At 41.1% G+C, this 13,962-nt stretch overlaps 1 protein-coding gene across 1 annotated transcript in view; it reads left to right on the forward strand.

Moving 5' to 3' along the window:
• The window catches only part of HS3ST4 (heparan sulfate-glucosamine 3-sulfotransferase 4), a 429,228-nt gene that overhangs the window by 149,829 nt on the left and 265,437 nt on the right, over positions 1–13,962 (forward strand). The window lies entirely within an intron of this gene.

The raw sequence follows: 13,962 nt of genomic DNA on the forward strand, positions 1-13,962 counted from the left end.
TTACAGAGTGGGTTGAGTCAAGAGCCCTCCCCCATTTGCCCTTTGCCATTGTCCCTGTGTCGTGTTCCTTCCTGCCATCGTGTGACCTTCTGTTTGTTCCAGAATGACTCTCCTCACTGTTCTCTTTTGTGTTTGCTCTCGAGCCTTCCCCATGCCCCTGACACAGATTCTAGCAGCCAGAGGTAGTGGAAACATAGGTTCCTCTGAAAGAAAGCTATGGGGTATAGCCAGTGGGACTTGGACAGACAATCTCTATTGCTTCAACAGAGAGGCATGGGGTCAAGTGAGAGAAGTGAGATGTGGACAAGCAGATCAGGAACGGGTGTGTTTGAAATACACTAAACCCAGGGAATACTCAAGAATTTATCACATGTTGACACTTTTTGCAAAAGTACCATTCAGTTAGATTTTGTTAGTGACACATTGATCTCTTGATGAGAAATACCAATAATGCTTTAGAAAAGTTGCTGATGGGTCTGGCCATGATATAATAACAATGGCGGATAGTCAAGGACCACGTGCTACGTGTCCCGGCTTGTTCATTTTATGTGCTCACTCCTTAGTCATCAGTGTTAATACTTTCAGATGGGTTCTATATTATCTGACTTCATAGATGAGGCAGGTGACATTTAAGGAAGTTAAGGGGCTCCTCCAGAGTCGGGTGAGTAGGTGGTGGAGCTGGGATTTGAATCACTGTGCCTAAGTTAGATGCCTCCAAATGAGAAAAGCAGCCAAGCCCCTCTCTCCTGATAAATAGACTCACTTTCCCTTCACTTTACTTGTTTCTCTTTGGATCCTCTTTGGCCATTTCTTTTCTGCATCCCTTTCTCCTGAGAGTCTTTAAGTACTCCTGAAACCCCGGCCGTCGCCTATCCTATTAACTCTCTCTGATGTGCCTCTCTGCTCAGCTCTCTCACCATGTTGACTGTCTCATACTGATACCCACAACCTAGACCTTTCCTCTAACTGTGGTGCCATGTGTCTGCTGGGCATCCTTTTTGGATGATCCACAAAGCATCTACAAAGCATCAGGTGAATATCTTTGTAGCTATCTTGGTGAATGAAGTCTCTTAGTTGGAAACTTGAAATTCATGCTAGATGTCCCTAATCCCTTAACACCTCAATACGTACACACACATCACAGAGGACAGCCAGTTCAATCTCTCCCTGATATCCACCGTACCTCCTTCCAATCCATTTTCCACAGCACAGCTAGAATGAATTTTATTTTTAAAACAATTAGAGCAAATGTTGTCACATCTTGTTTAGACCCCTTACGTGGCCTCATCTCTGTTACTTTTAAGAGAATATAAAAGACTTACATAGGACATATATTAATTTGTTAAGCATTGATTCACTCTCTCAAGTTGTAATATATTATTACCCCGTTATACCAATGAGGAAATGAAGACATGGAGAGGGTCAGTCATTTTCCCAGAGTCATAGAGATAGTAAGTGATGGAGCAGAGATTGAAATTCAGACAGTGTAAGTCTAGATGCTGTTCTTAGCTATTAGGCTTTGCAGCCAGTCTCCTTCTCATGGCATACCCCACATGATCCTACTTGAAATATTCAGACTTCCTTCATTTTTCTTGGCCAAGTTGGCTGGTAGATAGGATTGTGGAGAGAGGAGATGTAGGATAGAGCCCCCAGCCAGCCACCCCATAATGGAGCAAGAAATAAACCCCAGCTCTTTAAGGTGTGTATTATTATTATTACCTCCAAGCTAATATATTGGTGCATTGTTGGGGCTCTAAGAATTTTGGTGAATGATGGACTAAAATTGTAAAGATTCCACAATGTGAGGACCAACAATGGGCCTACATACCATCCATAAGGGTTATATAATGCTTTGGACAGAAATCTCTACACAGGGAACCTCAGTGACTCAGTCATTTAAGCATCTGCCTTTGGCTCTGGTCTTGATCCCAGGGTCCTGGGATAGAGCCCCATATTGGGTTCCCTGCTCAGTGTAGAGCTTGCTTCTCCCTCTCCCTCTGCAGCTTCCCCTGCTTGTGCTCTCTCTCTCTCTCTCTCTCTGTCAAATAAATAAAAATAAAAAGAAATAAAAAGAAAGCTCTACACATCATCAGGGACTGAACCAAGAAGAAATACACAATACCTGTTATGTGCTAGAAATTCTGCAATGCAAGGAGCGGGATACCTTGGTCATTGGGCGGTACCAAAGACAGTAATTCTGATAGGAATGGAAGGATCAGACCATTACGTTTGTCTTTAGCCGCCGATTCCACTCTGAGCTGTATTAATTGCATCTGAATAGCTTAGTTTCACTATTATCTCCCTCCCCCTTTCAAAAAAGAAATTCTATGGCTTTGTAGGATTGACTCTACAGTCATCAATTTCTGAGGTATATGATGAGTAAACAATATTGCATTAGAGTTCTCCATAGAGGAGAAACCATTAAATCAAGGGCTATACATGTGAAACTGGGAATATGTCAGAATCATTTAGTTCTGCTTAGGGCTGATTTTATGAGGCAGAAACAACACAGGATATAATTTTAGTAAATATTTGGATGGCCATCAAAGCATCAGCCTTTTGCTCTTTGAGTACAGTCTGAAGATCCAAAAACACTTAGTTTGCAGCTTCTTTTAATTTTATTTGTTAAATGATCATAGAGTAACAATCACTCTTTTACTTTTTTTTAATTTTATTTATTTATTTGACAGAGACATAGAGAGAGAGCACAAGCAGGCAGAGGGAGAGGGAGAAGCAGGCTCCCCGCTGAGCAGGGAGCCTGACGTGGGGCTCAATCCCAGGACCCTGGGATCATGACCTGAGTCAAAGGCAGTCGCTTAACCAACTGAGCCACTCAGGCGCCCCAACAATCACTCTTTTAAAAAATGTACATTTCTATGAATTTTTACACATGTGAAAATTCACATCACCACTGCCACAGTCAGGGTTCAGAAGAGTTCTCCTACCCCCGAAAACTCCCTTATCTGCCTCTTTATAGTCCCACCTGGTCCCTCACTCCTTACCTCTTGGCAACTACTGATCTATTCTCCCATCATGTAGTACAGGCTGTTTGAAACTGTTCTATAAATGGAAGAATATTATAGGTAACCTTTTGATACTTGTTTCTTTCACTCAGCATAATGTCTTTGAGATGTATCCAAGTCTGTGTTTCCATAGTTCCCTCTTTTTATTGTTGAGTTATATGTTGAATTGTCCCCCCCCAAATACTTGTTGAAGTCCTAACCCCCAATACCTTCGAATGTGACCTTATTTGGAAATAAGATTATTGCAGATATAATTAGTTAACACAAAGTCATGGTAGAGTAGGGTGGGTCCTTAATCCCACATGACTGGTGTCCTTATAAGAAGAGTAAAAGTGGGGCACCTGGGTGGTGCAGTCGGTTAAGCATCTGACTCTTGGTTTTGGCTCAGATTGTGATCTCAGGGTTGTGAGATCGAACGCCACGTTGGCTCCACGCTCAGCGCAGAGTCTGCTTAAGACTCTCTCCCTCTCCCCCTCTGTTGCTTCCCCGTCATGCTCACTCGCACTCTATCTCTCAAATAAATAAATAAATCTTTAAAAAAAAAGAAGAAGAATAGAGAGACACAGAGAGGAGAATATCATATGAAGACACAGAGAGAAATCAGTCATCTGAAGAGAGAGACCATCACGGTATCATGGTGCTGCCACAAGCCAGTGAACTCTGGGGGCCACCAGAAAAAAAAAAAAAAAAAGAAACTAGGAAGAGGCAAAGGAGGATTCCTTCTGTGTAGGCTCTGCAGGGAGCATGGCGCCGCTGACGTCCTGATTTAGACTTCTAGCCTCCAGAACTGTGTGATGATAATTTCTGTGGTTTTTAAGCCATCTAGTTCAGGGTACTTTGTTATGGTAGCCCTAGGAAACCAATACTTCTAGAAAATGGGACTCTGAATTGCTAAAAATTCCTCAACATTTCTACCATCTAAGGGTGTAAGTAACAGAAAAGAAACCTAGAAAAACATAAGGGCAAGTGTGGTAGAAAGGCATGAGATAGTTTATGGGATTACAGATAACATTGGATAAAAATACAGCAGAAGGATTGGGAACCTAGCTCGTGCTGGAGCTTGGGTAGAGGAACTAATTACCAGTCTCTGTTGGGTACTGGGAAAATGACTCAGTTCCAAATGCTTGAGATTCAAATCCATTTTCCTGAATACTAGTAAACTTGAACATTTCTTCAAATATTTATCAGCTATTTATATTTTTTCTTTTTTAAAAATTATTTTTGAAAGATTATTTATTTATTTATTTATTTGACACAGAGAGAGAGAGAGAGAGAGAGAGAGTGAGTGAGCCCAAGCAGGGGAAGGGGTATGGAGGGGCAGAGGGAGAGAGAGAAGCAGACTCCCTGCTCAGCGGGAGCCTGATGCAGGGTTTGATCCCAGGACCCTGGATCATGACCTGAGCCGAAGGCAGACGCTTAACCAACTGAGGCACCCAGGCGCCCCTATACTTTTTCTTTTCTGAATTTCCTATGCATATTTACTTACCTCCATTTAAAAAATGGGGGTAATCTGTTTCTTTCAAAAAATCTGTTGTAGGCATTCTTGAAATACTCTGGATTTCAATCCTATTTCTATCATATGGGATGCAAATAATATCTTATAAAATGTTACTTGTCTTGACCCTGTAACTTTCTTTTTTTTTTTTTAAATTTTTTATTGTTATGTTAATCACCATATATTACATCATTAGTTTTTGGTGCAGTGTTCCATGATTCATTGTTTGTTCATAACACCCAGTGCTCCATGCAGAACGTGCCCTCCTCAATACCCATCACCAGGCTAACCCATCCCCCTACCCCCCTCCCCTCTAGAACCCTCAGTTTGTTTTTCAGAGTCCATCATCTCTCATGGTTCGTCTCCCCCTCTGACATACTCCCCTTTTCTTCCTCTCCTGTTATCTTCTTCTTTTTCTTTTTTCTTAAAATATGTTGCATTATTTGTTTCAGAAGTACAGATCTGTGATTCAACAGTCTTGCACAATTCACAGCACTCACCGTAGCACATACCCTCCCCAATATCTATCACCCAGCCACCCCATCCCTCCCACCCTCAACCACTCCAGTAACACTCAGTTTCTTTCCTGAGATTAAGAATTCCTCATATCAGTGAGGTCATGTGATACATGTCTTTCTCTGATTGACTTATTTCACTCAGCATAACACCCTCCAGTTCCATCCACGTCGTTGCAAATGGCAAGATCTCATTCCTTTTGATGGCTGCATAATATTCCATTGTGTATATATACCACATCTTCTTTATCCATTCATCTGTCGATGGGCATCTTGGCTCTTTCCACAGTTTGGCTATGGTGGACATTGCTGCTATAAACATTGGGGTACATGTACCCCTTCGGGTCCCTACATTTGTATCTTTGTGGTAAATACCCAGTAGTGCAATTGCTGGATCGAACGGTAGCTCTAATTTCAACTGTTTGAGGAACCTCCATACTGTTTTCCAGAGGGGTTGCACCAGCTTGCATTCCCACCAACAGTGTAGGAGGGTTCCCCTTTCTCCACATCCCCGCCAACATCTGTCGTTCCCTGACTTGTTAATTTTAGCCATTCTGACGGGTGTGAGGTGGTATCTCATTGAGGTTTTGATTTGGATTTCCCTGATGCCAAGCGATGTTGAGCACTTTTTCATGTGCCTGTTGGCCATTTGGATGTCTTCTTTGGAGAAATGTCTGTTCATGTCTTCTGCCCATTTCTTGATTGGATTATTTGTTCTTTGAGTGTTGAGTTTGATAAGTTCTTTATAGATTTTGGATACTAGCCCTTTATCTGATACGTCATTTGCAAATATTTTCTCCCATTCTGTCGGTTGTCTTTTGGTTTTGTGGACTGTTTCTTTTGCTGTGCAGAAGCTTTTTATCTTGATGAAATCCCAATAGTTCATTTTTGCCCTGGCTTCCCGTGCCTTTGGCGATGTTTCTAGGAAGAAGTTGCTGCGGCTAAGGTCGGAAAGGTTGCTACCTGTGTTCTCCTTTAGGATTTGGATGGACTCCTGTCTCACGTTTAAGTCTTTCAACCATTTGGAGTCTATTTTTGTGTGTGGTGTAAGGAAATGGTCCAGTTTCATTCTTCTGCATGTGGCTGTCCAATTTTCCCAACACCATTTGTTGAAGAGACTGTCTTTTTGCCATTGGACATTCTTTCCTGCTTTGTCAAAAATAAGTTGACCATAGAGTTGAGGGTCCATTTCTGGGCTCTCAATTCTGTTCCATTGATCTATGTGTCTGTTTTTGTGCCAGTACCATACTGTCTTGATGATGACAGCTTTGTAATAGAGCTGGAAGTCCGGAATTGTGATGCCACCAGCTTTGCTTTTCTTTTTCAGTATTCCTCTGGCTATTCTGGGTCTCTTCTGGTTCCATACAAATTTTAGGATTATTTGTTCCATTTCTTTGAAAAAAGTGGATGGTATTTTGATGGGGATTGCATTGAATGTGTAGATTGCTCTAGGTAGCATTGACATCTTCACAATGTTGATTCTCCCAATCCATGAGCATGGAACGTTTTTCCATTTCTTTGTGTCTTCTTCAATTTCTTTCCTGAGTATTTTATAGTTTTCTGAGTACAGATCCTTTGCCTCTTTGGTTAGATTTATTCCTAGGTATCTAATGGTTTTGGGTGCAATTGTAAATGGGATAGACTCCTTGATTTGTCTCTCTTCTGTCTTGTTGTTGGTGTATAGGAATGCCACTGATTTCTGTGCATTGATTTTATATCCTGCTACTTTACTGAATTCCTGTATGAGTTCTAGCAGTTTTGGGGTGGAGTCTTTTGGGTTTTCCACATACAGTATCATATCATCTGCAAAGAGTGAGAGTTTGACTTCCTCTTTGCCGATTTGGATGCCTTTGATTTCTTTTTGTTGTCTGATTGCTGTGGCTAGGACTTCTAATACTATGTTGAATAGCAGTGGTGAGAGTGGACATCCCTGCCGCGTTCCTGACCTTAGGGGAAAAGCTCTCAGCCTTTCCCCATTGAGAATGATATTCGCTGTAGGTTTTTCGTAGATGGCTTTTATGATATTGAGGTATGTACCCTCTATCCCTATACTCTGAAGAGTTTTGATCAAGAAAGGATGTTGTACTTTGTCAAATGCTTTTTCTGCATCTATTGAGAGGATCATATGATTCTTGTTCTTTCTTTTGTTAATGTATTGTATCACGTTGATTGATTTGCGGATGTTGAACCAGCCTTGCAGCCCAGGAATAAATCCCACTTGATCGTGGTGAATAATCCTTTTAATGTACTGTTGGATCCTATTGGCTAGTATTTTGGTGAGAATTTTTGCATCCATGTTCATCAAGGATATTGGTCTGTAATTCTCTTTTTTGATGGGGTCTTTGTCTGGTTTTGGGATCAAGGTAATGCTGGCCTCATAAAATGAGTTTGGAAGTTTCCCTTCCATTTCTATTTTTTGGAACAGTTTCAGGAGAATAGGTATTAATTCTTCTTGAAATGTCTGATAGAATTCCCCTGGGAAGCCATCTGGCCCTGGGCTTTTGTTTCTTGGGAGATTTTTGATGACTGTTTCAATTTCCGTAGTGGTTATAGGTCTGTTCAGGTTTTCTATTTCTTCCTGGTTCAATTTTGGTAGTTGATACATCTCTAGGAATGCACCCATTTCTTCCAGGTTATCTAATTTGCTGGCATAGAGTTGCTCATAATATGTTCTTATAATTGTTTGTATTTCTTTGGTGTTGCTTGTGATCTCTCCTCTTTCATTCATGATTTTGTTGATTTGGGTCATTTCTCTTTTCTTTTTGATCAGTCTGGCCAGGGGTTTATCAATCTTGTTAATTCTTTCAAAGAACCAGCTCCTAGTTTCGTTGATCTGTTCTACTGTTCTTTTGGTTTCTAGTTCATTGATTTCTGCTCTGATCTTTATGATTTCTCTTCTCCTGCTGGGTTTAGGCTTTCTTTGCTGTTCTTTCTCCAGCTCCTTTAGATGTAGGGTTAGGTTGTGTATTTGAGACCTTTCTTGTTTCTTGAGAAAGGCTTGTATTGCTATATACTTTCCTCTCAGGACTGCCTTTGCTGTATCCCAAAGATTTTGAACAGTTGTGTTTTCATTTTCATTGGTTTCCATGAATTTTTTTAATTCTTCTTTAATTTCTTGGTTGACCCATTCATTCTTTAGTAGGATGCTCTTTAGCCTCCATGTATTTGAGTTCTTTCCGACTTTCCTCTTGTGGTTGAGTTCTAGTTTCAAAGCATTGTGGTCTGAAAATATGCAGGGAATGATCCCAATCTTTTGGTACCGATTGAGACCTGATTTGTGACCTAGGATGTGATCAATTCTGGAGAATGTTCCATGGGCACTAGAGAAGAATGTGTATTCCGTTGCTTTGGGATGGAATGTTCTGAATATGTCTGTGAAGTCCATTTGGTCCAGTGTGTCATTTAATATCTTTATTTCCTTGTTGATCTTTTGCTTAGATGATCTGTCCATTTCAGTCAGGGGGGTGTTAAAATCCCCCACTATTATTGTATTGTTGTCAATGTGTTTCTTTGCTTTTGTTATTAATTGGCTTATATAATTGGCTGCTCCCATGTTCGGGGCATAGATATTTACAATTGTTAGATCTTCTTGTTGGATAGACCCTTTAAGTAGGATATAGTGTCCTTCCTCATCTCTTATTACAGTCTTTGTTTTAAAATCTAGTTTGTCTGATATAAGGATTGCCACCCCAGCTTTCTTTTGGTGTCCATTAGCATGGTAAATGGTTTTCCACCCCCTCACTTTCAATCTGGGGGTGTCTTTGGGTGTAAAATGAGTCTCTTGCAGACAGCATATTGACGGGTCTTGTTTTTTAATCCAATCTGATAGCCTGTGTCTTTTGATTGGGGCATTTAGCCCATTTACATTCAGGGTAACTATTGAAAGGTATGAATTTACTGCCATTGTATTACCTGTAAGGTGACTGTTAACTGTCTGTTGTCTGTGTTCGTTTCTGCTCTTTGCTGCTTTTAGGTTCTCTCTTTGCTTAGAGGACCCCTCTCAATATTTCTTGGAGGGCTGGTTTCGTGTTTGCAAATTCTTTTAGTTTTTGTTTGTTCTGGAAGCTTTTGATCTCTCCTTCTATTTTCAATGATAGCCTAGCTGGATATAGTATTCTTGGCTGCATATTTTTCTCGTTTAGTGCTCTGAAGATATCTTGCCAGTCCTTTCTGGCCTGCCAGGTCTCTGTGGATAGGTCTGTTGCCAATCTAATGTTTCTACCATTGTAGGTTACATATCTCTTCTCCCGAGCTGCTTTCAGGATTTTCTCTTTGTCTCTGAGACTCGTAAGTTTTACTATTAGATGTCGGGGTGTTGACCTATTTTTATTGATTTTGAGAGGGGTTCTCTGTGCCTCCTGGATTTTAATGCCTGTTTCCTTCCTCACATTAGGGAAGTTCTCTGCTATAATTTGCTCCAATATACCTTCTGCCCCTCTCTCTCTCTCTTCTTCTTCTGGGATCCCAATTATTCTAATGTTGTTTCGTCTTATCGTATCACTTATCTCTCGAATTCTGCCCTCGTGATCCTGTAGTTGTTTCTCTCTCTTTTTCTCAGCCTCTTTATTTTCTATCATTTGGTCTTCTATATCGCTGATTCTCTCTTCTGCCTCATTTATCCTAGCATTTAGTGCCCCCATTTTTGATTGCACCTCATCAATAGCCTTTTTGATTTCGATTTGGTTAGATTTTAGTTCTTTTATTTCTCCAGAAAGGGTTTCTCTAATAACTTCCACGCTTTTTTCAAGCCCAGCTAGTATCTTTAAAGTTATGATTCTGAACTCTAGGTCCGACATCGTACTAATGTCCGTATTGAGTAGGTCCCTGGCTGACGGTACTACCTCTTGTTCTTTTTGCTGAGGTGATTTCTTTCGTCTTGTCATTTTGTCCAGAGGAGAATAGATGAATGAGAGAACAAAAGGCTAACAGGTTTACTACGTCCCCAGCAAATATACTGTATACAAATCAGAAAAGACCCGAAACCAGGGGAAAAGAAAGGGAAAGAAAGAAAAAAGAAAGAGAAAAAGAAAAAAAAAAGAAAAAAAAGATAAAAACAAAAACAAAACAATTCAAAAAAGGCAGAATATGATCAAATATGATCAGGCTAGTGCATAGATCAGTGCCACACACTAGATTTTGGGCGTATTTTGGTCTGTTAGAAAAAAGTGCCTCCTAAAATTTTAAAGGAAGAAAGACATATATGTACAAAATAAGGGTTTATACAATGAAGGGATGGAAGATGACTGTAAAGATGAAAATTATAAAAGATTTTATAAAAGGACTTGTTAAGATAAGTTGTTTGAAAAAAGAAAGAAGATTTAAGGAAAAAAAAAAAAAGGAAAAAGGGAGAGAATGTGATCAGGCAGGAGACTAGAACAAAGCCATACACTAGTGATTTAGGGTATATTTTGATCTGTTAGAAGAAACTGTACCTCAAAATTTTAAAGAGAGAACAACTTATATATATATGCCAAAAACAAGGATAACTACTATGAAGGGATAAAATATGACTCTAAAAATGAAAAAAAAAATGTTTTTTTTTTTAAAAAAAAGGGATTTATAAGATGTTGGTTGAAAAAGGGAAAAAGAAAAATAAAAAAAAGTCAACAAAAATTAACTTTGATGAAATAATGAATCATGGTAAAAAAAAAAAAAAAAAAAAAAAAAAAAAAAAGCCATGAATCTATGTGCAGTATTCCCCTAGCGCTGGAGTTCTCCTATTCTCCTTGATCGATCAACTTGGTCTTGGCTTGCTGGCTGTTTGTGTTGATCTTCTGGGGGAGGGGCCTGTTGCTGTGGTTTCCAAATGTCTTTGCCGGAGGCGGAATTGCCCCGCCCTTGTCGGTCCGGGCTAAGGAAGCTGCTCCAGTTTGCTCTCAGGAGCTTTTGTTCCCTGCAAGCTCTCGGCACAGCTTTGGAGGACCAGGGCGAAAATGGCGGCCTCCCAGTCTCCGCCCGGAGGAGCCGAGAACTCAGGGCCCCACTCCTCAGTGCGCCCCCAGAGAAAAGCAGTCACTCCCGTGTCCCCGGTCTCCGGCCGCTCTCCATGCTCACCCGGCCTGTGATCGAGCGTTGCTATCTCTGGCACCCGACCCCGCTCGGAGTCTCCAAACCCAGCAGATCCCTGCAGTGCGTTCCCGCACCGCTCCTCCCCGGGAAGGAAGGGGAGTCTCCCCGGATCTGCTGCTTGTTGGGTCCTTGCTGGGGGAGCCGTGCCCCGACTGGGCCGCAGATCACAGTTTATGGCAACCCCGAGCTGAGAGCCCGCGACTCTGCTCCGTATCTGCAGCCGGCTTCCCCGCCCCGACACCTGGGAGCTCTGCCGCACTCAGGCACCCCCGGTCTCTCTGTGACCCCAAGGGTCCTGAGACCACACTGTCCCGGGAGGATTCCACCCCCCGCTTAGCCACTGCAGCGACGTCCCTCCGCCGAGCCAACTTTTAAAAGGTCCGATTTTGTGCTCCGCGGCTCTAGCACTTGCCAGAAGCGGCCGGCGGAGGCCCCTCCCCCGCCGTTTATCCTCCCGAATATCGCCTCGGATTCACTTCTCCGCACGTCCTACCTTCCAGTAAGTGGTCGCTTCTCTGTTCAGAGAGTTGTTGCTTCTCTCCTGTTCGATCTCCTGTTGAGTTCGTAGGTGTTCAGAATGGTTTGATCCCTATTCAGCTGAATTCCTGAGACCAGACAAAATCTAGGTCTCCTACTCCTCCGCCATCTTGCTCCGCCCCCCCCCGACCCTGTAACTTTCTTTACAGAGTCTTTTGTCAACCAGATGTTTTAAATTATTCACAAGGTCAGGTCAATCAGTTTTCTTTTATTGATTCTTTCTTCTGTTTGTTGCTTAATATTTTTCCCCTCCCAAGATTACAAAAGTATTATCCTATATTGTCCTTTAATCTAGTTTTAATGCCCGGGTCCTTAATTCATCTGCAGTTTAATTTTGTGTGTGCAATGTGAAGGATGAATATCATTTAAATTTTCAAAATGTATAGTCAGGCCAACTCCGGCCTTCTGATATCCAGTGTCACCTCCATGGTATACAAATACAAAGTTTCCTTTAAATCGTGATTCTATTTCTGAACTCTACTCTGTCTTACTAATTTACTTATCTGTTCTTACAACCACAACACACCTGTTAATTACTTTAGCTTCCTAATATTTTTTTGATAACAGAGCATGGGTTGCTCGTTACTTTTTTTTTTTTACAGAATTTTTATGATTAAAAAAATATATTTTCTTTAGGGGCGCCTGGGTGGCTTAGTAGGTTAAGCGTCTGCCTTCGGCTCAGGTCATGGTCCCAGGGTCTTGGGATGGGGCCCCTGTGCATCAGGCTCCCTGCTCGGCGGAGAGTCTGCTTCTCCCTTTCCTTCTGTCCATCCTCCTGCTCATGCTCTCTATCACTCTTTCTCTCAAGTAAATAAAATCTTTAAAAAATATATTTTCTGAAAGATAGCTTGTCAATTTTGATAAAAATATTGCTGAGAATTTAATTGATAGAACACTGAATTTGTAGATACTTTTAGGTGGAGATTTTAAATATTTGCCTTATTGAGTTATTCAGATCTTTCAGATTCTTCCATAAAATTTAAGATACTTCCAAATATTTATATAATTTTCTTTATATTTGTCTTGTTTATTTTTTTTCTTGTGTATCTCATTTGTTTGGAGAAGGTATATCTTCTCATTAATCCTTTTGATTTACTGTTCTTTATGTGCAGCCCAGGAAACAACTTTTGTGTATTTATAAAGTATCTGGCCACATAACTGGATTTTACTTTTAGAATAATCTTTCAGTTGATTTTCTTAGTTTTTCCAGGTAGCAATCATATCTTCCACTAAGAATGACTGTTTCATCTTTTCTCCTCCTTTACATGCCTTATTGTATTTTTTTCAAACTCTAGAATAATGTTATCAGGAATTTTGTCTTTTCCTGACTTTGCTGAAAATATTTTTTATGTTGGTATTTATTTTAGATCCCACTTTCTTGAGTTGGGAAATAGTTTTCATTTAAAAAATAAAAGCAGAAATAGGCACCTGGGTGGCTCAGTTGGTTGAGCGTCTGACTCTTGGTTTCAGCTCAGGTCATGGTTGCGGGGCTGTGGGATTGAGCCTGACATCGGGCTCCGAGCTCAGCACAGAGTCTGCTTTGGATTATTCTCTCTCCCTCTCCTGTCCTCCCCACCCCTCCCTGACTGGCCCACGAGCCCTCTCCTTTAAATAAATAAATAAAATGAGTGGAAATGGATGAAATGCTTTTCTGGCGTCTATTTGAAGGATCACATAAATGTGTTCTTAATCTGTGATGGAGTGAATTCCATGAATAGAAACCCTGAAGTTCATCAGTCCTTTCATTCTTTGCCCTTTAACATGCCCTGTAATTTTTTGTTCAAAGTTGGTTGTGTTGTATTGGGTTATAGGAACTGAGATAAATAGACCTTCAGTGTGAAGTTTCATGTTAACATGGCTATGGGCTCGGCTGCATTTAATGTTTGCAATAGCTGTAGTTGCCTGGGACTTCAAAGTACCCGGAGTGATGGAATGCCCTTCCGCCAGGTGGGATAAAACAACCAGAGTTTACCCTCCGGAGAGTGGCCCTTTGTCATGGAGAAGACTCTGGGCTCTTCTACAATGGCTGCCATTCTTCTCCTCCCCCTCCCCCCACAAAAGCCATAAGCTGATCTTCCTTTGCTCTTCAGTGTGAAAACCTGTTGGGGTTCCTGGAGGTAAAACCCTCAAGAAAGTGTTGGGGGAACCCCTATGGTAGAATAAAAAATAAATATTTGCTCTTTTGTCCCCAGTTCCTGGCACAGAGCTCCAAAAATCCTTGGAATTTACTATCTTTTGTATGCTAATAAGATGACTCCTGACAAGATACCTTCAGAATGGGCACTGGTTACGGAAGGACAAAGTCCTGATTTAGAGGGTTGGA

Source organism: Zalophus californianus, chromosome 10 (genome assembly GCF_009762305.2).
Source record: "Zalophus californianus isolate mZalCal1 chromosome 10, mZalCal1.pri.v2, whole genome shotgun sequence".
Taxonomy (NCBI): Eukaryota; Metazoa; Chordata; class Mammalia; order Carnivora; family Otariidae; genus Zalophus; species Zalophus californianus.